General features: G+C 41.9%; 1 protein-coding gene and 1 long non-coding RNA gene across 5 annotated transcripts in view; one reads left to right on the top strand and one right to left on the bottom strand.

Moving 5' to 3' along the window:
- The window catches only part of NRP1 (neuropilin 1), a 151,121-nt gene that overhangs the window by 104,643 nt on the left and 18,821 nt on the right, over window positions 1-27,657 (bottom strand). The window lies entirely within an intron of this gene.
- Window positions 2,663-10,004, top strand: LOC109307250. The gene is made up of 3 exons (XR_002100211.1): window positions 2,663-2,792; window positions 6,906-7,061; window positions 9,348-10,004. It is a non-coding gene; the product is annotated as an uncharacterized LOC109307250 (long non-coding RNA).

Below are 27,657 nucleotides of genomic sequence, written 5' to 3'. Positions count from 1 at the left end.
CCCAGCTGACTTCCTGCCCTTTGGGCACAGGGCTGGACTCGATGATCTCCCGAGGTCCCTTCCAGCCCTAATGTCTATGAAATCTATGAAATCTATGATTTGGGTCAAACTGATTTATTAAACTTCTGTCCCAGACCCCTTCCTGGTTTAAATTAAATCAAAGTCCGCAGGCATCCCAGCATGCTTTTCAGCCCGGGGCTCAGCTGTCTGCTTCAGAGAGCAGAGCTGACTCTGCCCCTCTCCTTCCTAGTCAGAGCCACAGCTGGCTAAGAAAGAGCTGGAGAGTGCAGGCACAGCAGTGTCTGCCTGGCTTCCCCCTGCCCCACCCTTCCCTCGCTCACTGCTCAAGCAGGATTCCCCCTTCTCCCACAGCAGGATTCCCAGCAGCACAGAGCCCAGCTGGCACTTAGCCATGCCACCTCCATGCTACCTAATGCTCAGAGAGGGGGGTGTGTGTGTCTCCAATTTCACTGGAACAAAGGCAGACAGAACAGTGTCCACTTAAGGCTTTTTGGAACTAATCAGTGGGTCAGCTGGTAATGTCCCTCCATTCGTTCTTACAAATACCTTGGAAAACACTGTTTAAGACGAGTTTGAACTTATGAGAGAAGCATTTGTTTTCTTGATGGGCTGATAAGCTTTGTGTTCTGATAAGCTCCCTGCTGGCTTGCTTTCTTCAAAGGCCACAATCTGTCCGTGTTTAAGGGGGGACAGAGTGAGGTGTGAGAAATGACTTGATTTGCAATGAATGCAGTGCCTGTCAGTTTGCTGTAGACAGTATGAAGAAGCAGGGAGAGGGAGACTGAAAAGCTCAGTATCATCAACAGATGCATACTGACCAAAAAAGCAGTCCTCCTCCCTTCCTCCCCAACTTTGCCTTGGAGTGCTAGCTGGGGTCAGGTCTGGCAACACTCCCTGTCCCTCGAGCAGTGTGCTGGGAAAATACTGGCAAGGGTTGCTTCCCCCTCCCCCTTCAGGCACCCCTGGCAAGGAACTGCAGGCCAGGGTGGGAGGTTTAAATCCCTCCCTAATCATAGCATCCTGCTGGGGCCTGGCCATACTCCCCTCAGCTCAGCACTGTGGAAGGGAAGTGAGGGTTTGCTCTAGAGTCCCCTACCTTCTAGCCTGGCCATTGCAGGCATGTTCCTGCATTTCCTGATTCAAAAATGAATTCCCTATCCACTTACAAATTGGTTCAATCTCTGAAGGTTAGATTAACTTGAAAAAATTGAATTGATTGAGGCTTGGGCTTTTTGAATGTCTGTCCCTAGCCCCTGTAATAAGGTAAGTAAAGTCTAAGTTAAGGCATTTGGGGGGGAGGTTACACTGGCCACTCAATCTGAGGTAAGTCATTGGGGGGGCAGCATAGGCAGTGGAATGGGGGGGTTAATGGAGCTTATCCCTCCCAAATGCGGGGCAGCAGTAGAGCCACAAGGCCGTGGGCTTCTGGTGGCTGCAGCAGGGGTGGGCAGGGGAGTGCACGCAGCTGGGAGGGAAGGAGTGGGGCTGGGACTGGGGCAGGTGCTGCACAGCTGGGTATGGGCTCATGAGTGGCTCATTTCGGGGGGTGTGGCTCCTGCTGCTAAGTGTTCCCTGGGAGATACAGGGGGCATGTGTCCCCAGATCTGCAAGGGGCAAGGGCAGGCTGGACCTGGGGCTGCACCAGGCTCTTTCTGGTTGGGGGCTGGGCTGGGTTGCGCTTGGGGTGGGCAGCAGCAGTGCTGGAGAAGCTGTGTGCTGGCCGGACTGCACTCTTCTGCCCTCAAGGGTTGGAGCAAGGCGCAATAGGGTATGTTTGGGGCTGTGTATACAATTTTTTATAGTAGGTGTTTGACTTTTAGTGTATGATTTGGTTTTTTTTCTGGTAACAGGATGGCAGTCCATTCCCCCCGCCCCAAGGAGTATTTCTGGGTGGCAAGGGGAAGGACTTTGAGTGGCAATGGTCAGGGGTTAAAAGGTGGGACTTCTGGTCCCAAGATAGTAACAAGGGAGTGGGACTACATCCCTTGACAACTCACCAAAACTCATTAAGCAGCCCCCCACCCAAAATCATTGCCCGTCCCTGACCTAGCCTATATTGTGCTGTATACTCACAAAGAAACAAGCTTTGACGTTTCTTAATTTGTGAATGCTGAATCAGGTAAAATGTATTAACATTTATTTTTGAATGGCATTTCCTAAATTACTTGAAAAGAAAGACAGATTTTTAATTTAAAATTTCACTAAGACTTTGAAGTGAGAATGGTGAAGTACATGTAAATGGAATTAGCTGAATGTCACCAAATACCCTTTGCAGCACAGCTGAGAACATCTGCAGTGCTTCTCCTGTGAACCTGAGGAGCTGCAAATAGCTTTCCTTAACCCATTCACATAATACAGTTTCAGAAAGGCAGCACCTCTGAGCACCTTACACAATGCGTAGAAGCCCCGTATAGCTACTTTGCACCACTCACGATATGCAGGGCTGAATGAAGGGGTCTTTTGCAATCTCAGGATCATGCATACCTTTTCTTTGTGTCATGAGGTTACCAAAGTACAGAATATTTCTGATACGTGCACTGTACCCACTGAACAAAAAACTTAGGCAGAATGTACTATGCAATATGCACAGCAGGCAACTTTCAAGGAGCTACAGCTCAGTTAGATCAAAATAATATTTCACTAGAGCAGTGTAAAGAACATTTACTTAGCGAGGGCTATTTCTATGCCAAGTGTCAGTTCTACCCACATCGATCTTGGCTGCAGAGATGCATGAAAAAAAGACTCCAGATCTTTTTCTTAATAATGAGAGGGTATAGATTTTACTTTCCTTATATGCAAAAGGAGCTGAATCAGTTTTGCTCAGTTTTTCAAAAGAAGTTCACCTTCAGAGAGAGATTATTTCAGATAAACATTTCAAAGTATTTAAAATAACTGAAGCAGGATGTTAGAATGAAAATTATTACAGAAGCTTAACTACCACTTCTGCTTTTAGAATGTTTTATGTGGTTTCAGCTGAGACAATAGTAATGAACCTTCTATGGCTAAAAAGTGTGTTTTCTTTTAGTTGTAACTGGGTTTTGCATGCATCTGTGTAACTAGTCAATCCAACATACTACTATAGAACAAACACTTTGTAAGGATTAGTTTCTGAATGAAATATATATGTAGAAATCAATAATATCCTCAAAGTCATTTACTTAAAAAACAAACCAGCTCCTAATTTTTATTGAAAACAGCTCACTATTTGCTCTAAGCTCTGTTTAGTATGGAATTGCTCTGTGTGTGTGTGTGTGTGTGTGTGTGTGTGTGTGTGTGTGTATGTGTGTGTGTGTGTGGGTGGGTTGGTGAGTGGGTTGGTTTTGTAATGGGACTCTCAGTTAAACTGCAGCTGGTATATAAAACAGTTTATCTGATAGAGCAATTTTAATACCATTTTATTGTATTCGTTATTTAACTGAAAAATAACTATAACTTCAGTAAATATATTTATATTAGGATAAAATATCCCATAGATGTTGAAAGCTGTTAAGCCTGAAGTTAGCTTATTTGTATCATGTGTCCTGGAGAATGTCACCATTTTTATGAGTTTTGTGACCTTATGATTTATATGGGTCTTAAGAAATAACTATGTGTTTAGAAGGGAGGAAAACAGTGGCCAATAAACATTCCCAGTAGCCTAAAAACAGGAACAGCTTGTTAGCTGAGGTCAGCCATATGACCTAGAGCACAGTGACAGAGCATTGTTACAGCTGAAGCATGGGCCAATTCAACCATGCAAAAAAATTCAGCCCCAATGATCCGCCTCTCATAAAAAGGCCTTTTTTATTAAAAAAAAAAAAAAAAAAAGGCATGCAATAATTAGGAACAGAAAGGGAAATATAGATAGTGGCTCAGATTGATCTTGAGCATAAATTCAGAGACATCAGAAAAAAACAGCCCAAAACTTCAGGAATGGATAAGGCCTAAACTATTTTAAAAGAAAATGGAAAAATAAAGTTAAATTCCTGCCAAACTTCACAGGTGTAACCTAAAGAATATTATACAGCTCCCCCCTGATATGAAGCAGCCACCTGTGAAAACAAGCAAACATACACACAAAGAGATGCCTAAACCAACACCTGCTGATTTCAGTGACAACTGGATCAGGACCATATTGCATAAATATGCACCAGATCAAAACCATAAGTGAGTATTTCCCCTATGAAGGAACTGGGGGATTGGGGTGGGGTGGGGGAGTGGGAATTTAGCCCCTCCATAAAACTTGCTGAGAATTATTCCCTTAAACCATGGAGAACTCTGCTCTGAACTACATCAGTCTCAGCTTTGGCCCCCTCACACTTCCTGACAGCAAGATTTTGGCAGGATTTACACTGCTTTCGAATCCCCACTGTCTTTGGAATTGTTTCAGTGGAGAATCTAAGGGCAGCATTAATGTATTCCCAGGATTCTGGGGAAACAGCAAGTTTGCTGGACTTGGGGCTTTTGTTGGGTTCTGCTAAGTAGGGAGTGATACTGTGAAGGTATTGCTGTCCCTTTCCACAGCTCCTCAGCCTAGACGTTCCACATGTGCATATCCTTCACCCAGGGAAGTGTTCAGGTTGACTTTCCCCAGTAATAATCATACTGACCAAAACAGGGATGCCGGTAAATACAGTGGGCCATATGGTCCCTGTCTCTTATGAAAGTGGTTATGGGGGGGCAAGGAGGTTCTCTTACTCCTTATTACTCTGTAATGGCAACAGCAATTATCATACTCTGAAGATAAAAAGGATCACTTCTTCTGTGCACTTTTAGTTTAGTTCAGGGGCACTCAATCTTCTGGCTCTGTAGGTTGGATGAGTGGCATGAGGCCAGTACATAAGTTGCATTGAGCCCCACATGCCAGGATCTGGCCCCACACTGCCTCCACCTGGCACCACATGCCCATTTTGAGCCCATATTGCCCAGCCCTACACACACAGATCAGGCCTACACTGCCTCAGCCCAGACTGGGCTTTGGCCACCCCTGCTGGCCATGCCCCTCCACCCCCACCTGGATTGCACCCATACTGCCTCTGCCTGGATTGGGCCTGTGCTGCACTGCCCGCTGCTGGCCCTGTTGTTCTGATAAGACCTCGCTACCCTCATCTAGTCCTGTGTGCCCAGACTGGGTGCTGAGCTGCTTTGACCTGGCCTCATATACTGGAATCAGGCCCTGTGTCACCCTAAGGACTTGGACTGGTCCTGCATGGCCTTGAACACCTGATCTTGCACACACAATTCATAAGGCCATGCTATCCAGGCCACAGGGCTCCACACAGGCCCAGAAATTTGATAGTAGGGGAGCTGCCACTGCACCCCCGCTTTCAAATTTTCATATCTACAGGCTGGATTACATGGCTCCATGGGCCATATCTGACCCCCCATTGGCTGGGGGTTAACCACACTGGTCTAGTTTAGGGAGCTATCCAGCTACACAAAGGATGAGTCTACATGTGCCAATTTAAGGTGCTTTAGTCCACTTTAAGGTGCATTAAGGGCCTGTGTCTACATGTGTGTGCCCTTAATGCTCCTTAAAAATGGCATTTTTAGGCTATTCATGGCTAAATTTGATACATGCATAAGCACTGTGTAGATGCATTAAGGTGCATTAACGCTGTGTATGGACTGATTTGGGACTAACTTTAGTCCCATGTCAGTCCACGCACATGGTGTTAATGCATTTTAATGTGTGTATGTGTAGACTTAAGCCTAAATTGCCTTAATATGCATTAAGTTAATGTGTATTAAATTTAGGCGTGCCTAAATGCACATGTAGACACACCCAGAGAAAATCACAATCTCCACTGTGTAGCCTTCATGGTCCACTGTGATTGAGAGGTTCTCCTGAGGCAGTGGAGCTCTGCATCTTTTCCCTTCTCTAGTGCAGTTCAAAACTGATTTATAGTTTTAAAATTATCATTGCTCAGTAGGTATTGTCATCTGAAATAGATATTGTGATGTCTGTTAATACAAGGGCTTGTGAAGGCAATTCCCCTTCCCTTCTAGTGCCAGTTGTCATAAATATATTTTCCAGAGACATAACATTTTGGGTTAAGTTTTAGAATATTACATCTCCAGTATACAAAGTATACCCTGACCACTGCATACTATACCAATAATATCCAAATCTGATGGCTATAACCAGCTGTGATCTATCTTAGTTTCAAATAATATGTTAATTACTTGCTCAGCATTAGCCAGTCTGGACATTGTTTAGTTCAGCCTAGGAAGAAAAATTTTTTTTTGTGATGCTGAGCCTTTTTTTCACTTTCATGTACAACTCCTTTCTATTTGAACAGCTCATGTAGTTCATGCTGCAATCTAGGTGTTACTGCATATTTCCTTTACAGTGTAACATTACCACTTTTTGTTACACTGTAAACATTTCCAAGATACAAAATCCTGTTTTTTATTACAGGTCTGAAATGGTAATAGCCCTCCTCCTCAGAACCATGAAGAAAACCGCTTTAACAAATTAAATGTACACAATCTTCATTAGCTTTAACCTTAATTTGGTTTCAAGGGTATTAGAAGGTCAGACAGGCACTTTTCTTTCTTTCTTCCTTTCTCTCTTGTAATTCTGTCTTAGTAAATGTAGCAAAATCACAAGGAAGTGTTCCAGATAACAGTTGAAATAAAAGTGAGGCAAAGTTCTGGAAGACTCGCAGCAATTACACCACTTTGGGACAAATGCATTCCTGGTATAATTCTAGAGAAGCCATTTTTGGCATGTTTGGCATATTACATACTATATTTAAGCTTTTCCACATTTATTGCACATTTCTCTCTTTGAATTAGATATCATGAAATGTCCTTTCCCTCCTCTGCATGGTTGCCATATGTTTAATTTAGAAACCATAGGAACAACACAACGCAGCTTTAAGAAATATTTTGGATTCTAGCCTCTCTTCTACTTGAAAAACCTCAATCAAAAATAGCTGAAGAATGGAAAAGGAATAAATGAAGATCATCCCCTCCCCTTGCCTTTCTGTCATGAACACATGGAAAATCCTTTATGCCAGCAACAAGGAGGCATCTTGGACAGGAAGGAGCAATATGTGGGTTCTCTGTGGCATCATGTTCTGGGAAAGTCATTGTTGTCCGTTAGCAAAATTTCTGTGCAGAGCAGTGATATCTCCTTGGTATGACATAACTTGTCACTGGCAGCTGCTGTTTTTCTCAAGTATGTCTATACTGTATTTGGAGATATCATTGTAGTATATGTAAATGTATCTGTGGTAGCTTTCTTTACGCTCGGTAGCTTGAGTGCCTATAGGAGTAAAACTGTAGCGGCACAGACTAGGAAAGGCTGTACAAGTCTGTCTGGGATCCTAGTTAATTGTACAGCCCATAAATAAGCCTGTAGCACCACTGTTCTTGGCACCCAAATTAACTTGACAAGAGCTAACCAATCATGACTGTGTGTGCTGTAACTGTACACATGTTAAGGAGCATTAATATGGATGTGTAGTCCAACTTGGGAGTAAACTTAGTCCCAAGTCAATGGACATGCACGGTATTGATGCACATTAGTGTGTCTACATGTTCGCTAATGCGACTTAGCTATTCATTCATACGTTTGATACCTGCTTTATACAGATATCAAATTTAGGCTTAACTAGCCTAAAATCACCATTTTAAGGTGCATTAAGGGTGTGAACATGTAGATATGCACCCTTAATGCACCTTAAATTGGGCTAATGTGCATTAAATGCACATGTGGAGACTTGCCCAGAATGTATCAGTTTGGAAGCTGAAGGAAATTCAGTGATTCATCCTGCCTTGAGGAAGGCAGTTCAGGAACAAATCTATCAGAGCTGTCATTCTTCATGGGCACCACAAACTGTTAATTAGCGCTCTCCTGTAGCCCAAACACCAGTAAATAGTGCTATCGGGAGAAGGGTGCACAGAAAATTCACCTGGCATAGTATATGTTTGAAGAGCACCTGCAGAGGAGGGCTCAGACTTGCATGAGCTTCTGGGGACCACCACACTAAATAAACAATATCAACACTGATGATGATGATGATGATGGTAACAATTAATCATAACAAGAGGCACTGGATAGACCTCTGGTCTAAGATTAGGGGTTCTGAAACTACTCTCTGTTCCATCATAGACTTGTAAGGTGACCTTGGGAAAATCAGTTCACTTCTCATTTTCCCCATTTGCAAAACTGGCACAATTATAAAACAGATTGAGGGTTCCTGTTAGAAAGTACCATCTAGAGTCTAGGTAACAATTAAAAATAAACTTATAATGAAATAGTGGTAAATGCTTTATCACTAGGATTAAACTAATTATAAATGTTATAGGGATAACTACCAAAACTGTCTCTTTGTTTCTAAGTCCTTTTAGGTTTTGCTTGAGTTTTCTAATTTTGCAAGTGGGTAGCAAGTAACAAGAACAAGTGGGTCTGAAACACTTCACCCTTTGGTGAATCTGTTATTTAAAATGCTCTTTTTGATACAAGGTATTGTTCTGGCCTTGCAATTACATCAAACTTCATTGTGCTATGCACCAGTACAATAACATCTCTTCATAATTCTCAGATGCTTGCGGGCAGTCTTGTCTAGATGTGCAGAGATTTACGCACATAAGTCCCATTAGTGTTAGTAAGAGTTTTGTATATAAATCCCCAGACACTGCAAAATGGCTCTTGTGTATCCTGTAGCTGCCAAGGGTGGAGTCTTAGTTATAATGAGACTGAAAAGAGTATAGGATTTTTAATGTCTCTTCTGAATAAGGATGGACTTTTGCTGGGTAAACCTATGGTAAGTGTGACGATCATGAGATACTATATGAGTGGACTGAGTTATCTACATGCCCACTGAAAATCTAGTGGACTTTACTGTCATTCTTACCAGCAGTAGACTCAGTGCAGCTTGAAGCCTGGGGATACTGGATATAGCTATTAGACAAGTCAGTTAACCAGAATAGGAACAATGGAGAAGATGAGCTGTTTCCAGAATCCCTGCAGAATTTCCTACACCAAGCCTGACTGATTAGGCTTTTTTAGTGGGGGTGAGAAACAAATATTACTGTTGAGAAAATGCTGGCATTTGTGCAGTGTGTTAATTTTATTCCAGTGTTTTTTTAAAATAGATTTATTGCAAAAATGTCTTGTTGCACACTAGCCTTAAACAAATTTGTATATGGGATAGATTACATATACAACATGTAGTTGTCAAAACAGTGTGATTTGATTAATGATGCTGTTAATTCTCTGACTTATACAGATCCCTCCCCTTTTCAGTTGATATCATGCATTACAAGGTTAATGATTTTTCTTGCTAGCCTTTTCATACTTCTGCCATATTATAAATGGCTCTCCTTTTTGTTAGTGAGTAGGAATCAGGATCACTGTCACTGACACCCTCAGGCAACACCTGAGGTGAAGGCATCAGCAATAACACTACACTTCTGCAAGTCATTTGGAATTCCTGTCAACAAGTATGACTGGCTCCCTTTAAGCACAACATAAAGAGATCAGCTTGCTCTTCTTTGGTACGTGCTGTCAAGGCATACTGCTGTAAATCATGCTCACTCTGGCTGTACAGTCTTTTAAATGTTTTTTGTATCTTTCTCTAGCCTTAAGCTGATGTGCTTTATAATCAGAAAGCCAGAAAGATGCTTTAGGGAAACAACATGGCTTCATATGTATAGGTCCGTAAAAATATTCAGCTTTGATTTACAAATGGATCAAAGGTGTGTATGCTTTGCATGCTTAATACTCCCTGTGCCCCTGTGATATCACTAGAACTTCTGGTTTTGCAGGAGCTCAGGACTAACCTTCTGGTCAAACATTCATTGTGGGCCTGGTTCTGCTATCTTTAACTCTCAGTGGGTCTAAATGAGATGCTTACTGCTCAGTTGACTAATTAGCTGTGCAGTAAGCATCTCAGTCTACACATGTGTCCCTATTAGGGCGCACTAAACTAATAAACTCTGCAGCAGGTTTGTACTTGTACTGTAAATACAAGTACTATCCTGCTGTGGAGGTTTTTTTATGTGTACAGCAGCACAGTTGTAGACACCAATCGGGTGGCTAGAGCACGAGGGTACTTCAGTGCAAAAACTGCCTACTGGCTAGCCCCACACTTAAGCACCCTTGTGCTGCAGCCAGCTCCACTGCAGCACATTGAGCCTGGTTGGAGCAGTCCCTGGCTGGCAGGCTGACCTCTGGGGGCTGCTCTGACTTGGCACAATGTGCTGTGGGTTGAGTGCATATGTAAACTGTGCACTTGGGAGCTTTCCAGGATCAATAAATTGCAGAGCTCTTCAGTTTACTGCTGTGCACTAATAGCACATTTGGATGTGCCCAACGGATAGTAATGTATTCTGTAAAGAGCGAGAGAAGTGAATGTAAGGAGGATGGCAGACTTGGGTTCTATGTTATTATTGCTGCCAAGATCCCTGTTCATGTTCTCTTTCATACACATACATACACAGAAAAGCTGTGGTTAGCAAGCACTGCACAAAATGTAACCACTGTTGATTGGCCACATATATGTTGATGGCTTATTTCTTTATATTTATTTTCATTTTATAGCACTAGCCTCAATTGGTTAGCACTTCAAAACATTTAAAACCTATTTTCCATTGCAAACATGAGGCAAGGAACTTTAGTAAAATGACATATGCAATACCAATTGTAATTATTTCCCATCCTTGTACAGAACACATTCTTTAAACTTTCCAAAATGTGATATATCAACAGTATCAGGTACAAATATGCTAATTAAATACATTAAGAACTAAACTGGACAGTCCTTATGCTCTTGACATCAGTGGGACTGGCATATGAGGAAGTACTCAGCAGTATAAAGATTGAATAATCTAATACAAATATTTAACTGAACACACTTAAACCTTCTAAGATTAATACTTTACTGTTCTGTAATACTTCCATCATGCAGGGATGGTATCTATAACATGGCAATTAAGGCTACACAAATAACAGATGAATAACTCTGGTAATAAGGTTATAACTGTATCAATTGCTACATACTCTAAAATACCTTAGCAGATGCATATGAATTAGAAATGTGCAAAGTTGAACCACTTAACACAATTACAGATAAGCCTTCTTATACTCAATCAAGGCTTATCAGCATCACTAAAGGCAGGTTTCCAATTTTTGTCAACTTAGTTTTACTTAGTTGATACCTGTTTCCAATCCTGATTTAGGTACCTGTGACTGGCACACTGATATTTACAAAGGTATGTTCATACTTTCAGCAAGGGTTCAGATATTACACAAATGGGTTGTAAAGCACAAATTCAGTTTCTGCGCAAACTGCAATAAGCTATTTAAAAACAGCATAAAAAGTAGAGATGAAAACAGGTTCTGAGGTAGCCTTGCTGTTGCTGGAAAGCAAGAGCATCTCACCTAATAATTTACACATGGCCTGTTGCCTGACATTTTAAAGGCCTTTTTGATTTCTTTCTTTTGATTCTTTGCGTTGTGAGCCACTGTAGGGTGCAGTACATTGCAAGCAGTGGACTAAATACCAAGCTTATTTTGCTAATATCTCTTTTAGAAGAAAAAATGATTGGGTGCTTTTATAAATAGTTACTCCATGGGTGTCTGTAGAAAGCAACTTTTATCCAGTGCCTTTTAAAAGCTTTTCAGACAAAAACCAATCCATAAAACTGCCAAGTTCAAATTTTCAACTATTATCAAGGCAATAATTCTTTGACACCTTATTAAGCTGATTTGCTATTTCAGTTGGCACAAATTAGGAACAGAGTTTTATCTAATATAATATGATTTTGGAAATTAATTTAATTCAGGGCTGTCAAAGATACAGTCCATGCACTGAATCTGGCCCACAAAACCCTATCACTTGGCCTGCAGTGCTGCTTGTGGGCCTTGGACTGAACCAGGAGGCCGCATGTGACACATGCCAGAAGAACCCCACGCACTGCGCACAGCACATGGGGCTGGGGCTAACGCACACTGCACACAACATGCAGTGGGTCCGGGCTGGCTGCATGTGGTGCCTCTGCTGGAAGGGCTCTTCATTTTGGATCCAGTCCATCTTGCAGGCCCAGTTCAGTATACAGACTAGTCCCATGTGCCAGCCCCATCATGAGTTTGGCACATTAAGGTATGTTATTCCCTTTCTGTAAATTTGTTGTGTATTCACTTTTTTATTATATGTACGTGGCCATAATATTAGGGCACAGTGAATTATATTTTATGGGAGAGGCAACTGTTTTGGTGGGTAGACAAATATGTATTTCCACAACTGTATTATTGCTTCTGCACAAGGAGATAGGTCTGAAAATCTGAAATGGAAAAATGACAGATTGGGAACTTCAGCTACAAAATTCAAACTAAAGGGATGCAAACATTTCTACATTAACTTAAAAAACAAAACACCTCTTGAACTCAAAGGGAGGAAAATCACACCTGTAGTTTATGCCAAACTGGGTCAAAATATACATGAATTTAAGCGTGACATGAACTCAGTTGAAAGAGAACATGAAGTAGATACACAAAATCATAGCATCTGGATTAGATGCATAACCACTGCAAGTCAATTGACTTTGAACAAGTTATAATGGGGATATTTGGTCCCTTATGTCTCCATTGGGTCAGATTTAGAGTAGGAGGTCTTGAATTAATTTGTAGTTAGCAAATTTTAAGTATCTGCATTTAAATTACACATGTAATATGTTATACAATCTGAGAAGAAGCTGTGGGGAGCTCTTGTCAGCTGTGCTCCATATTATCAATACACATATATTAAAAGGTGAGTATCTTTTAGATTTACAGACTGATTTGGTTTGGCAGAGACTTCTCGTGGCTCATCTCATTTACCCTCCTGTATAACAGAGACTTATTTAATTAGTCTCCAAATGATCACTGTGAGAAGTGTCACTTCTAGCCTTCAATATCTCTCTTGACAGCATGTTACTTTGCTTAAGTGATCTCATAGTTCCAGCATTTTCATAATATTTAACCTAAATTTTGTAGGCTACAGATTAAACCCACTTCTTCCCTTAGCAAGCACAATGGCTTCACTGCTATCAAACCATATTTCTAACATGAAACAGGAATTTATACTATGCCGCTTTTCTCAGAATACTTGCCGTCAGGCTGACCTTTGACTCTCACACCTTAAATACATCTCCTGGCATCCTGTGCAAAAGAAAACAGACATCACTTGCTTCCTAAATATTTTACAACTTTCCTTGGCTAATTAATCAGTCTGACACAAAGTGCTGTTCATTTACCTTGACCTAGGCAATATGGACCAAAGCACCAGAGCAACAATTGTCAGAACCATGTTCAACAGGTATATATTTAACTGGTGATGGAAAAAGGGAAGTATGTTCACTTGGCTATATTTTTCCATTCTGCTACACCAGTGCAACTTTCCTGCCAATGTGCCTACTTCATTGCATGCAAAAATGGAATATAGTTTCATTGGGCCTGCTCCAATCCTGGTGTAATTCAACCAACCTCAATAAAGTTGTTTGAGGGAATAATTTGGCCCAGTGTGTTCAAACATTTTGCCATCTGCTAAAGCACAAAAACCACAACAGAAAAGGCCAAACTGAAACTGCTCATTACAGAATAAGGATGTGAACCTACCATGGCCATGTGACACAGTATCATTTTTCAAATATGCTTGGGAATCTTTTCCCATGCTTTTGCAGGCAGGGAGAAAGACTGGAATATGTGAAGTGACAGATGAAGAAAGGAAATATGGTTTTTCTTTTCCTTTTCTGCTATTTAGGGAAGAGGCTGCATTTTGAATAAATAGTAAAAGCACTTATAGCTTACAGATAGCCAAATAAGCATCTAAAACAAAGAAAGAAATGGTACACATCCTACCTTAGGCAATTCTCAAATGATCTCCCTAATAGAAAGTTTTTTCCTATCATGATTTATTGGTGATTTGCTTGTGACCTAAAACAACAGGGAATGGACAGAAGAGCAAATACTTTGGTGTAGTATATCTGTTTTTTTCCATACTAATGTAAATTACAGCATGATCAGGAACATACAAATTTGCTGCTCTAACAGGAGTTGCATGCATCTTTCACTACATTGTGGGCTGCAAAGAACAGTCTGTTTCCCTTTAGCAAATAGGTGCCTTGATGGACATAGACAGATGAAATCTAAACTCCTGTATATTACACCACTGTTTTACCCTTGATTCTTTCAGAAGACTGCATCATCTGTCCACTACTTTTATACACAGGCATAATGCTGATTTCATCAACAAAATAGTTGAATGTTAATGCCATGAATAAAAGAGTAAAAGCATTGTCATATTGGGCCCTGTCCCACCATGTGAACTATACTCAGAACTCCAGCAGAACTACATATGTGTTCCATATGAAGAAAACTAGCAGTATTAAATATAGCACTGCCTTATGTAATGCACCACCTTTGAATATGCTCATGGTATTCCCAAATCCTGGATGCTTGACCTCACATTTTAATTCTGCTACAATGTATGAAGGAGCATTGACTTTAATGGATTCACAAAGGGTGTAAATCAGAGGACAATTTGGTTCTTAGATTCTATTTTTACACTCACGTAACTTATTGTCAGGGAATATCATTCATAATTTAATTGTTGCTGAATCCAGAACCTGAGATGAAACAGAAACTTCAGCAGTACCTTAAATATAATCCGGTATTTTGTGACAGAACATAACAAGTGATTCAGTGTCTATATAAATGACTATATATATTCTACTTAATGCAAGATCCTCAGTAGGTCTATATTGATATGGCTCTTTTGTTTTCAATGAATCTGAATTAAACCTGCTGTGAATATGGCCCTAATATTTAAATGTAAGGCTGATTTAGGAAAATTTACAAACAAGCAATCTGAACATTTACTATTTGCTTGTATGAGATTTCAAGCAACCTTTTCTAAGAGTGTGACATTTGCACACGTGAATTGGAATTATTTATGTAAAACTAGCATACTGTCATAGAACACAACTACCCTCCACTTAGCCAAACATGTATTCTACACACAACTATACATCTTGCTTCTAAAGCATATGTATTAAAAAAGAAAAGAGCAAAATGGGTCTGTGTTTCTAGATGCTGTTCCTAAGGAAAACAGCCTTGGGAACATTACCAGCTGATGAATAATAGCATGACAATTTTTACTTGGAAACATGAGCTTCATTGTTTTTCTAGCAACGTTAGTGTATGTTTTGAACTAATACATGTTTTAGGACTGAGTTCATCTCTGGATAATGTCTGGCAGTTATGTCCTCTTGGGCAGGAAAGATGCTCATTATAGTGGAGGTGAAAATATTACTTGTCATAAAGGTTCAGTGTAAAACTGAAAGTCTCACACTTCATAGGCTCCATAACCCAGGAAAGTCTGATTGGTTAGAAAAACCTCATGCCAAAAAGAAAAAGATGTGGTTGTCTTATTTATTTGTCTCACTTGATTTATAATATAAACTATCATGCAATATCATCTCAATATTCCTCAGTGGCAATTTACTGCATGTGATTTATTACATCATATTAGGAGTGTGTGTATATGGAGAGAGAGAGAGATACTGTCTGAAGTAATTCATTAGCACAACTCATTAAATTAATGGCTGTGGCATTTGCACTGGTTTTCTATCATAAACATAAATGCACTTAAGTACTCTTGAATCCCAGCTACAGTGACACATTGGAGAACACTGGTGATGTGCAAGGGGTGTACACCCTGAGAGGAGCGCTGCCAACGCTGCCTGTGGGTGGTTACTGCTCACCACCCCACTTCACTGCCAACACTGCTGGTGGCATCTGCAGGTGGTCTCCAATCACCACTGACCACTGCCAATGCTGCTGGCAGCATCTGCAGGTGGTCACCAACGACTGGTTGGCAATTGCCACTCCCTACCCCCTCTGCTGCCGACACTGCCACAGCCACCTGCAGGAGCTCCCCACTCACCACTGCCATGCCCCTGCTGCCACCACCACCTGTGGGCAGTCACCATGCCCCCTCCAGCCTCCGGGAGCATGCGTCATTCATGTTGGAGAATATTTGTAGAAGCCTTGACTTGGCGCCCCAGTGGGCAGGCAGAATTTGTACTTGCAGCATGAACAGTGGGTATTAGTCTGAGTCGTAGCATCTCTCAATACCTGATTTTAACCTGCAGTCTGGGCATGGGAAGTGCAACTGTTCAGGATCTAGATGTAAATGTGACCAGAAACTGTACCTCCAAAAAAAAAAGCCATCATACTGTGCTGTCAGGTGAGGAGGAAGCCAATAAGTAAATGCAGATGAAACACAGATACAGCAGAATGGACACAGACACAGGGGCTTAATACAGAGGTTCAAAAAGTCTGAGGTGAAACTGATTCAATCTTTGTTTTTTCTAAACTGTTTAGATTGGACCAATAATGAACAGAACTGATGTACAGTCTTCCAGTGGCCAATGCACATAGAAGCCTGCACTGGTCTAGGCTAGGAGCCTGGGGGCACTCACATGCACCTCATGTCATGCTGGACACTGCTAAAGGCTGCTGAAGCCACTCAGTCAGCAGCCCATGCTAATTGGCTGCTTCACACAGGCCCCCACCCCCTGCTTTCAGCTGCAGGAAGGGGAGAAGAAGCAGCCAATCTCTTCCCAGCCCTGCCCCTGGCCAGTTGCCCACTTCTCTGAGAGGTAGGAAGTTAGGTGGGGGGAATGCACACCCTGGCCCAGCACTGGCCCCCATCCCCCAAGCAAGGGTCTGCATGGCATGGTGGGGAAATCCCCATGGGGGGGCTTTCCCCTCACCCACAGTCCAATGAGCCTCCTGCACTATGCTGACCCAAACTGGGGGATGGGGCAGGGGACTGTTCCCCCACCCCCCCCGTCTTGCTGGGCTGACAGGAGCAGGGAGGACTCAGGCTAAGAAGCAGAAGCTTTACTGTCTCAGTTCTGTGACAGCTGGCTGCAGGGCCGGCCCTGCTCCACTGGAGCATCCAGCACAGTCCCCAGCATGCTGGGGGACTGTGAGGTAATTTGAGTTGGGAGGGGATACGGGACTGAAATTACTGATTAAATTTAGCCAGTTAAGTGTGATAATACATCCAACCAGGTTCAGCTATTTTGAAAGTGGGCAGGTGCGAGAAAAGAGAAAGGAAGTGGGAAAGAAAAAGGGAGGGAGAACAGAGAAAGGGAGAAAGAGATGAAAAAGGAGAAAGAAGAGAAAGGAAAGAGAGAGGAGGGGGGTGAAGGCTAGGTTGTGTGGGTACGCAGGTGATCTATAAGTCCAATCTTTGCCCTGAACAATAGGGCTGTGCGAAGCTTTGGTCGCTGGTTTGATTTGAAGAGATTCGGCCCGATTCAGTGGCAAAATCTCTGAATCCAATTTGAATCAAGAGACCCATTAATCTCTCCAAATTGAATTGGAAGCCTTCGATTTGATTTGGAGCGATTCGATGATTCAGCCATAGACACAGCTGTATATGTTTTTTCTACATACCTTGAAGTACCAGGCATGGCTCATGAATGCTGAGATGATGGGGTGGATGGAGCATCCCACGGGAGTGCAGGGGGGTCCCCTGCATGCTCGGCAGTGGACCTGAAAGTGGACCAGAACTAATTCTGGTCCACTTCTGGGTCTGCCACCAAGTGAGCAGGGGACCCTCCCCATCCCCCAGTTTGGCAACTGGTGCCTACTGGGTTTGGAGGGGGGCACCCAGGGACTCCCCCACAGCTAATTGCTGACCCAGAGTGTGTGGGGGGGAAGTCCCCCATGTGCTTGATGGCAGACCCAGAAGCAGGCCTCAAAATACTTCTGGGTCTGCTGGTAAGCACATGACCCTTCCCCCCCAGCACTCCTGTGGGACTCTCCATCCTCCCCACCATCTCAGAGTTCATGAGCCATACCTGGTACCTCGAGGTACACAGACAAAAAATTATAAAGCTGTGTCTATGGATGAATCACTAATTCTCTGAATAGGAATCAAATCTTCAGATTCAGATTCGACTGAATCAAATCGAAACAGTGATGAATCAGTGAATCGAATCAGTGTCCCTCAAATTGAGCTGAATTTGAATCCAAATTGAATACTGTCTGCTTTGCACACCCCTACTGGACAGTCTGCTGCAGCAGGGACAGGAGAGCGATGAGGACTGGATATGAGAGGTCTTCATTTTCCTGGCCATGTGCTTCCTCACTTCCTGTGCTGTGCCCTGCTGCTCGAAGGCCAGTGCTCCACTCTGGACTGATGACCTCCAGGATGGATGGTCATGAGTGATTTGCTCCCATGACTCTGGGTTGATGCCAAAACTCTTTAGAGACATTTTTAGGGTGTCCTTGTACCGCTTCTTTGGTGTGCTGTGAAAGGATAATCCACTTGACAGTTTGCTGTAGATTTTCTTTAGCAGGCAAGTGCTGGGAATTCTTGAAAGGTGGTGGGCCCATCTTATCATTTTCATCGACGTTCCAATGCCTCTGTGGTCTCAGACTGACTTACAGATTCTGCCAAAGGCCATGCTGGCTTTTGCTAGCCTCGCATTGACTTCGTCATCAATGTTGACAGCACAGGAGAGCATGCTGCCTAGACAGGCAAACTTGTTGACTATCAACAGTGGTTGGCCTTTAACTGAGATGTGTGATTCCTGGGGTGTTGTGCCAGGTGCAGGTTGAAACCTCACTTCGGTCTTCTTTGTGTAGATAGAGTGTCCAAAGTTGTTGCAGGCTGATGAGGATAGGTCCATGGACTGTTGGATGTCAGCCTGTGAGCCTTGCATGACACACAGTTGTCAGTGAGAGGAAGTTGCGAAGCATGGCTGTCTGAACTTTGGAGTGCGATTGGAGCCTGCACAGTTTGAAGATGTCTCTGTCAAAATAGCACCTGATCTTCATACCAAGGTCATCATCTTGGAAGGCATCTGACAGCATGGCAGGGAATACCATGCTGAAGAGGGTATGTGCAAACACACACCCCTGCTTGACACCATTTGTGACCGGAAAGGGGTCAGAGCATTTGCCATTCGCAAGGATGTGTGTAATTCTGATCACTTACAGCAGCTTATGTGTAATATCTGTCCTTAGCCAGGAAGCTCCACACTTAGATCAACCTGTTGTTAAGGATGAGATGAGTTCTATTACACATCTCCAAAGCTGGGAGGGGCAAGTGAGTTTCTCCCAAAGATTTCACTGATTTCATAGACATTAGGGCTGGAAGGGACCTTGCAAAATCATCAGGTTCAGCCCCCTTTCAAAGGGGCAGGAAGTCAGCTGGGGTCAGATCGCCTCAGCAAGATGAGCATGCAAGCGTTTCTTAAGGGAATCCAGAGTAGGTACTTGCACCACTTCTGTGTGGAGTCTATTCCAGACTCTGGAGGCTTGGATGGTAAAGAACTTTTTCCTTATATCCAGTCTAAAATGGTCTTCCAGAAGTTTGTGACCATTAGACGTTGTCTTCCCTTGGGGTGCCCTGGTGAACAGATGTTCTCTCAGTTTCTAATGCACACCCCTTATGTACTTATAGTTCACCTCCAAGTCACCCCTGAGCCTTCTCTTCTCCAGGTTGAAAAGTCCCAAGACTCTCAGCCTCTTCTCATAAGGACTGCTCTCTTGAGCTCTAATCATGCGTGTGGCTCTTCTCTGTACTCTCTCAAGCTTTTCCACATCCTTCCTTAAGTGTGGAGCCCAGAATTGGATGCAGTACTCCGGTTGTGGCCTTACCAAGGTCAGGCAGGGCAATCCCCTTGGGCTGGTGGAAGACTGATGCCAGATAATCATTGAGGAACACAAAAAAGTGTTGAGGATTCTGAGAAGAAGAATAGATGTACCTTGAGTCCTTAAATTTTCCTGCTACTTTGTTACAATCTTTATTCCTTGCTTGGTTCCTGTCCCCCTTTGCAAGAAGAGAATCATGTCTAAGATATGCAGACATTTCCACACAAAACATATCATTTGAATAAGATAGCAATGCAAAGCACTTCTGTCATTTAAACAGTGCCTAAAATCAAGATATGCAGGGTCTAGGGGACATAAGAACATGACATGAAAACCTTTCTACAGTAGTTAAAAGCACTTTATGCTAGGTTTGCCTTCAGTTTTTTCCCCCTCTGCCTGAAGTTGCTGAGATAGACAGTACATGGCTGACCTTTGGAGTGGGAATTCTGTAAAATAAATAAACTAGATGGCAGAGTATAACAGTTACAAACCTCTTCAGAATGCCATATGTGAACAACTTGTAAACAGTCCATAAATATCACCTGCTGGGGTGAAGTCAAGAAAGCTGCAGCAGAATTCTCTACTAACATTTTTTTCCCTGAAACACTGAACCATCTGGTAATGACAATTTCTTCTTTAGCTCTTTTGTTGGCATGTGTCTATAATTATAAAACTTGTTACTATTAACTTCAATCTGGAAACACGATCAGAATTAACCCTATAGTATGAGTTCAGTAGAAGTGCTGCAGTGCTGATTTAACACACAAAGAAAGGCAATGGAAATGTAAATTTACCTGGAGGCTCAGGGTTATTTTTTGTTTGCATTGCAGCTCCACCCAAATGCATGGGGTTACACCAGTAGGAAATTTGGTCCTATATCCTTGAAGACTGTTCCTACCCCTGCTGAAGTCTGTTGGGTAAAACTCACTTTGACTGGAAGTGGTTGCAAGACTAGACCCTTAATTTTTCTTTTAGAGTTTGCCTTGCTGAAGTCAGTGGTAGCCTTCCCATTGAATTTAATCAGGCTGTAGCTGCACTTTACTATTCTTTAAACTGAACAACATGGTTGTGACCATTTTTGTTTTTAATTCATTTTCAGAAATGACAGCAGTAATTTGATTATTTTAAGAGTTAATTCCTTACCACATTTAGTTTTTGAGATAAAATTATTTTTTGAGTTCCACATGTGGAAAGAATTTCTGAAAGCCTCAATGCTACTGTACTCAGAAAACTTCTAAAAGAATAAATTGATTATTTCTCCTTTAACAAATTGAGTTTTAGAATTCACTCTTTGGCTGGGTTTCATCTTGAGAGTGAATTTTTATGGCTGCTTTTTAAATCCCTGAAAGTAGGGGTTTATAACAGAATCCCTGACATGTTTTTAACTGCTGTGCAGCAGTTCTAGCTGGCACCACTCTAACAAGCACTGCTTTTAATCCAGCAGAATATACAGCACAAGAATTGCTTTAGGTTTTAGTGGATGGGATTGACGTGGCTCCTAAATGAATTGCCATGAGAAATGGAATTAAGGACAGTATGTGCGGTTTAATAGCTTTATCATTATGAACAGGCACAAAGGCTGACATTTTAAAGTCATTATCCTTTGGTGCAAACTTGTACAATTATACTTTTAATCAAGAATTTCTACTTCTTTTGTTGCTTCCTGCCTTTCTGAGTTCCTGTGATATAGTTTCCATTCTGGCCTCATCCTGTTTTGCTCCTTTTCTTGTGCATTAAGGAGTCTAGCTCTGTAGCAGGTTAGCATTTTCAAAGCAGTAGCATATAATAAACAGGAAAGATTCCCTTAGAGGCAGAGTTGTTTTTCATTGATCAAAAGACCACTCTGGCATCTGTTTCTTTCTTAATAGAAATATTATTTCTTTTAAAAAGAAGAGAGAACTGTAGATAAGCATGGCATCCTTCTCTTTGTGGAAGTCTAAGGAAGAGACATTGCTGGCATCACTACTAATGAATGTTGTATAGTGTTGTTTAGCTGCACACCCTTTTAGCAGTCACAGCATACTACAAGCAGAGACTAACAAATCAATTTGCTAAGTGAAAATGCAGTGTGCTCATTTTTTTCCCAAGGTCCTAAACTACAGCATTTTCAAGACTGATTTCTAGGGAGCTCACTGTTGTTTAACTAAAAGCCTTAGGAGTGATGCACTGACATGCTAGCAGCCTATGGATTGCATCTAACTGGTCTTTTTTCAGGCTGTGGACTGCTAAAATTAAAGACCCAACATACAATGCTTTCTCTCAGTTGAACTGCTTCTCTGTGTTCTTGTCTATGTCTTGAAGCATGTTTTTTAAGGCACTGCAGATAGGTTTTTAAGTATGTGCCTAAATTTCTGCATGTCGGCATTCTCATTTAATTCAATAGGTTACAAGCATGTGTTGAAAAGCTTTCTAAATAAGCACCTCAGTCTTTATACGGGTTTACTGAAATTCATGGGAGCTTAGCTAGAGGAAAGACTGAGGAGCACTTCAAAATGCATCAGTTGTGTTTTCTGAGTTAAACAGTCTAGAAATTTCAGACTTTGCCTTTTCATTTTCCATTCCCTTCCACTTCATCAACTTGCTTGTTCTGATAACCTATTTGTTCTGTTTTGCTGTAGAAGATACGTTACTGCCAGCCATTGCTTCACTGCTAGGGACCCACTTCATGGAAGCCAGTCCTTTTGAACTCTGTTCAACCTTACCTTATTCCAGCCAAGGTTTTTCCTTGGCATATCAGGATCCAAAATGACCTCTCATTATAGAATTGGACAAAGCTCAAGAAAACACTAGAAGTCTCACACTTTCAAGGGTGTTGGGCCAGGCCCATAATGCCTACCTTGACCTGAAAAGTCTCTAATAAGACTTTTCCCCATAACTATATTATCATCTTCATTTTATATGTATTATATTATGTATAATATATTATATTATACATCTTCATTTTAGTAGAACAATCGCAATACAATATCGGTTCCTGGAGGCCCCATTGTCACTCCTGAGAAGAAAATAAAGGCAGACCTTTGGCAAATGCAGCTGATCTCTGCCTGTCTTATCCCTGACCAAACATTTTACAAACATTTTGCAAAGAGAGTCTTTTGAGCCCCCTTGCTGTAGTCAGCCCAAAAGTCACAGTACTGTATGTATTTCCAAGACTTCTGGCTTGTGTCTGTGGGTGTGAAGGATGCTGACACATTCACATATAAGCACACATTTTGTGTGCATAAAAAGAACCAGCACACAATCCATCTGCTCAGAAGGTGGGGGAACCTCCTGCTTGGGTCCCAGAGAATGATAACCTAATCATTAGGTACCAGCTTAGGAGGCAGGCTGCTGTGGAAAGCAAGAACTCTGTGCAGTAAAGAGCCTTCAGAATCAGGCCCTAATATAGCAGCTGTAATATTTACATTACAAGTTAGTGATTAGTTCAGGTCTTTCACATATTGACAATGGGACAGCCCTCTAAGCTAAGACAGGAAAAAAGCAATAGTTCTGTCAAGTGCTTTTCCCCCTTTAATAGGTGAAACAATTGCCTATCATCTCATCAAATTATCCTAACAGAGCAGAGGTATAGCAAGCTCATTTGAGTGCCCAGGGTGGGGTGAGCATAAGGGTATGTCAACCACTGTAGACTGGGGGAGGGATGAGGAAGTGGCAAGGAGAACCTTTCAGGGCTGCTGCTGCCACTGCTGGAGCAGCATTAGCTCAGCTCTGACAGCACCAGGCCCGTTGCTGGGCTCTTTGGATGTTGACTCTGGTGCTCCCCTTGCCCCATATCAGTTATACTACAGTAACAGAGACTTCCTTAGGCAGCACTGACATAATTCATGGACCAAGCATGCCAGTATTACTAGGATTAAAGAAATAACTGGAAACAAACATTGGGGCACATTTTTCCCCAGTGAAATGTCAACTGCAACTCCACAGAAATATGCAATAATGTTACCATCTGTGTCACTTTATTCAGGCCAGATCCATGTTGTATCAAGCATAGTGTTCACATACTGAAGCACAACTTAGTTATTAGCAATTACAAGCAAGGCTCAGTTATTAGCAATGGGATGTCGGCATGCCATTCAGATTGTCTGGGCCTCTTTTATTTATTTTTGAGAAACAATGAACATGAAACATCTCTGCTGGACCCTGACTTGGTGTTTACAAAGACAGATGTCTTTTGCAATCAAGGGGGTGGATAGGTAAGTGGTGAAGGCAGGGTGATGCTCAGTCACTGGGCCTAGGGACAGAAATTACGTGTAAACCGATATAAGTGATTGGAAACCAGTTCAAATCTGTAACACAACAGAAGTTCAGTGCATTTAAACCACATTCAAAATGGCTGAAACCAGTTTAAAATAAACTGGATAGATGTAGTATCACACTTAACTGACTTAGGTTAAATTGGTTTATTGAACTTCTGTCCCAGATCCTCTCCAGATTCAAGTTAATGCACAGTTCCCCAGCATCCCAGGATGCTTTTCACCTCCCTTGCAAACCCTCTCCCCACCACAGGGTGGGCAGGCTAGCCTTGCTGCAAGCTGTCTGCTCCAGCCAAGCAGGGAGGCATGCTCTAGCTCCCCCTGCTCCAGACCTCTGCCCTGAGCCACTGCAGGCATGTGGCTGCATTTCCAGAAATCAGAAGTGAATGTCTGTTCACTTGCTTATTGGTTCAATCTACACAATTTAGACTAACTTGTGAAGATTGAATTGATTCAGCCTCAGGGTTTTTTACTGTCTGTACTTAGTCTGAAAGTTACTTTCATCAGTGTTTGACTTGTACCTAAGGGTTCTTATAACAAAAACCTTTCAGAAAATATAAGGGGAATGGAGGGGGAAGGGGGAGGAAAGAAATGGCAACAAAAAGCAAAAGATGAAATGTGTTTTCTTACTGTAGTCATTTCAGAAGCTTTTTTGGCAGATAATTGCTAATTATCTGTGAAACATGGACATAATTCAGAAAATAACTGCCTCATATCCCCCGCCCTTATGCTTTAAAAACGTCCTGAGGTAGTGTATAATGGCTTTGAACACATACTACAAAAGGTGGCAGACCCAACAGACAACAAATGTCTATTAATAGCTGGGAAAAAAAGCCTGTTTCCTGAGCATATACCCCAAGCACAAATTCATTTCAGTTCAAATATGGAAGTTTCAAGAACAGATATTTTACTGAGCCCTTCTAAGTCACCAATTTAGTTTTGATGTTACGATTACAGGAAAAGTAATGCTTCTTTCAAATACAGTGTTGTGCATTGGTAGAGTTGTCAACAAAATTAATATTGTACAAAAATCTTAAGTCGTAGTGTTGAGCACATAGTTGTGGCTGTTCTTCCTTGGAATTTTCCAAGAATGCACATTAGGAGAAGCTGCAGGGTACAAACTACAGCTGCCTGACAAAGAAGCAGAAGCCTAATTTTACAGAATTCGTCTCTGTACTCTGCTTAAATAAAAACAACGGGCTGATTCATTGCTTCCAAATTATCCATGCAAGGAAAGTGGATTCTCCCATCTCCCCAGCTAACCCATAATGGGAGTTTAGGATCCCACATCCTCAGTGCTTTGCTGGGGGAACATTCCATAAACTGTCTCTCTACCCCCCACCCACTCAGAGCACACACATTGAAGATGTCATTGCCATAATTCACATATGTAAAACTATTCAATTGCTTGCTTGCACGATCAAGCCCTTAGAACAGGCCCCATTTTTGCTTCCTCTTCTCTCACTTCTCTTTACTTCTTTCCCTCTTTATAAATAGTGAAGTTGTGGGAACCTGTTGCCTTTTTACTATATAATGTTTCATCTATAGTACATGGTAACATTCATTACCATTTTTATCAAAATCAACACATTCCCACAAACATTTTGATTTTGATGCACTATTTGGTGCAAAAGTGTTCCAATAAAAAAATTTCAATCATACTGAGTTTTGCTTTTCAGTACCATAATGAACAAAAAAAATGTTAAGTGACCAATACTAATGTTCTATCTGTATTTACCTGGGTATCTGTATTAGTACTTTTCACAGAAGAACTCTGTTGAAATACAGTTTGATAGGAAGATGTTAACACATTTGGCCACTAGGTTTTTTGACTGGTCTTCTTGAAATGGAGTAATGATTGAAGTGTGTGTGTGCATGTTGGGGGAAAGAGAAAATAGAGAGAAAGTGAGCAAGTAGAAAGGTATGTATTTGAGGTTGCAACACAGATAGTTTCATTGTTGTCTCATGTTCACTCCTAGCTTTCCAAAAAATACCTTTTCTGGTAAAAGCTACACCTTTCACTGGTAGTTCAAAGGTAATTTTTTTTAAAGTTTCAACAAAGCTATTAATCCATATTTGAATTGCAAAAGGTAAGCAGACCCTTTTCCTGATGTAAACAGGTTCTTGGAGCACTGCTACAACTTTGGCTGGCATGATATGGCCTAATGATTTCTCAAAAATGGCTGAACTTGACACCCTGAAGTTTACCAAGTGCCTACTGTTCACTGAGTTCTAACATCCAGACCATTTGGGGAGGGGAAGAGGGAATTTAAAAGAATGCTAATAAAAAATAAAGGAAGAAATATGAAATAGATTTTAAACGAAAAGTTTTGAAAATTGCATTAGTGTCCAGTATAACATATCATTATTGTTCAGAGTGTCAGCCAGTGTAAAGGAGTGGTGCTCTGTTGAAGTTAATGGGGTCACATAATTGAATGCCAGATAAGGCTTCATATCATAGTGTAAATACATATTATATTATGTATTAGTTACATCAGTTTTAATCAGTGTCATTTCACTTACTTAAATGGAATTGTATCACCACTAGATTGGTGTAATAATGAATCAGTCCCCTTTAATGTCAATATCAATGGCTCCATGCTATAGTTTTTGCTGTAATTTTTTAAAAGCATGAAATTCACCCAGCGCATAGGACATGCATTAGGGCCTGGTGGCAGAATGCTTACAGCATCTTGCTTTAATGCCTGACTCATGAGTTGGATGTTCATGTCAAAGGCTGGCCATGCTGGTTAAGGACAGACATTCAAAAAACCTCAGCCTGAATTGATTCAATCTTTACAGGTTAGTACTTCCTGCCCTTTGGGTGGGGGGCTGGACTCGATGATCTTCCGAGGTCCCTTCCAGCCCTAATGTCTATGAAATCTATGAAATCTATGAAACTTGGCTAGGTTAAACCAGTTTGTAACTACACAGACATCCCCTCTGGACTGAAAAAAACTCAGACACATGTCTGCAGTGGCTTAGGCTGGAAGCTGGGGGTGCTAGTGCACCCCTCCATACCCTTCCACAGAGCTGAGCTGAAGGGCGGGGGGGAGTGTGCCCAGGTCCCAGCAGAACATTCTGATGTCTCGTCCCCCTTAAGGTAGCCCAGCAGGGAATACTTATCACCCCTGACTCAGTGTTTATCAACCTATTAAGAAAACAAAACCTCTCTCCATTAATTCAAGCTCTTCTTAAACAGCTTTTCCAAGGAAGGACATTACCAGGTACCTGTTGATTAGCTCCAAAATCCTGTCTGCCTTTGTCATCTCCTACAACATGGACTGTAGCCAGCATGTGGTCTGCTAGCTAATGCTGAGGGCTTGCTGTGGAGCAGAGAGCCCTGCCCAGCCCAGAGGGCATGCCGGGATGCTGGGGGTGTCTGGTTTATCTTAAACCAGCAAGGGGTCTGGGATAGACATTGCATAAACCGGTTTGAGCCAAATCAGTTAAGTCTTATTCTACATTGAACCAGGTTTATCTCGAACTGGTTTCAGCCATTTTCAAACATCTGTTCTGTTACAGGTTTAAACCAGTCTCTGATCACTTAAACTGCTCTATGTGTAATGTCTATCCTTAGCCGCAGGGTCAAAAATGGGTGTACCTTAACAATGTCAAACCAATAACCATTTAGCTTGCGCAGATCTTTGATTTTAACAGAGTTCATGCCTACCTAAAATAACCAGGAAGAAAAAGGTGCTTGCTAGGCCGTGAGCTTTCTTCATTGAGATAACA

The sequence above is a fragment of the Crocodylus porosus genome, unplaced genomic scaffold (assembly GCF_001723895.1).
Source record: "Crocodylus porosus isolate Cpor-Errol unplaced genomic scaffold, CroPor_comp1, whole genome shotgun sequence".
NCBI lineage: Eukaryota > Metazoa > Chordata > Crocodylia > Crocodylidae > Crocodylus > Crocodylus porosus.
Note: the sequence above shows the minus strand (reverse complement) of the source record. Positions and strands in the feature narration are given on the sequence as shown.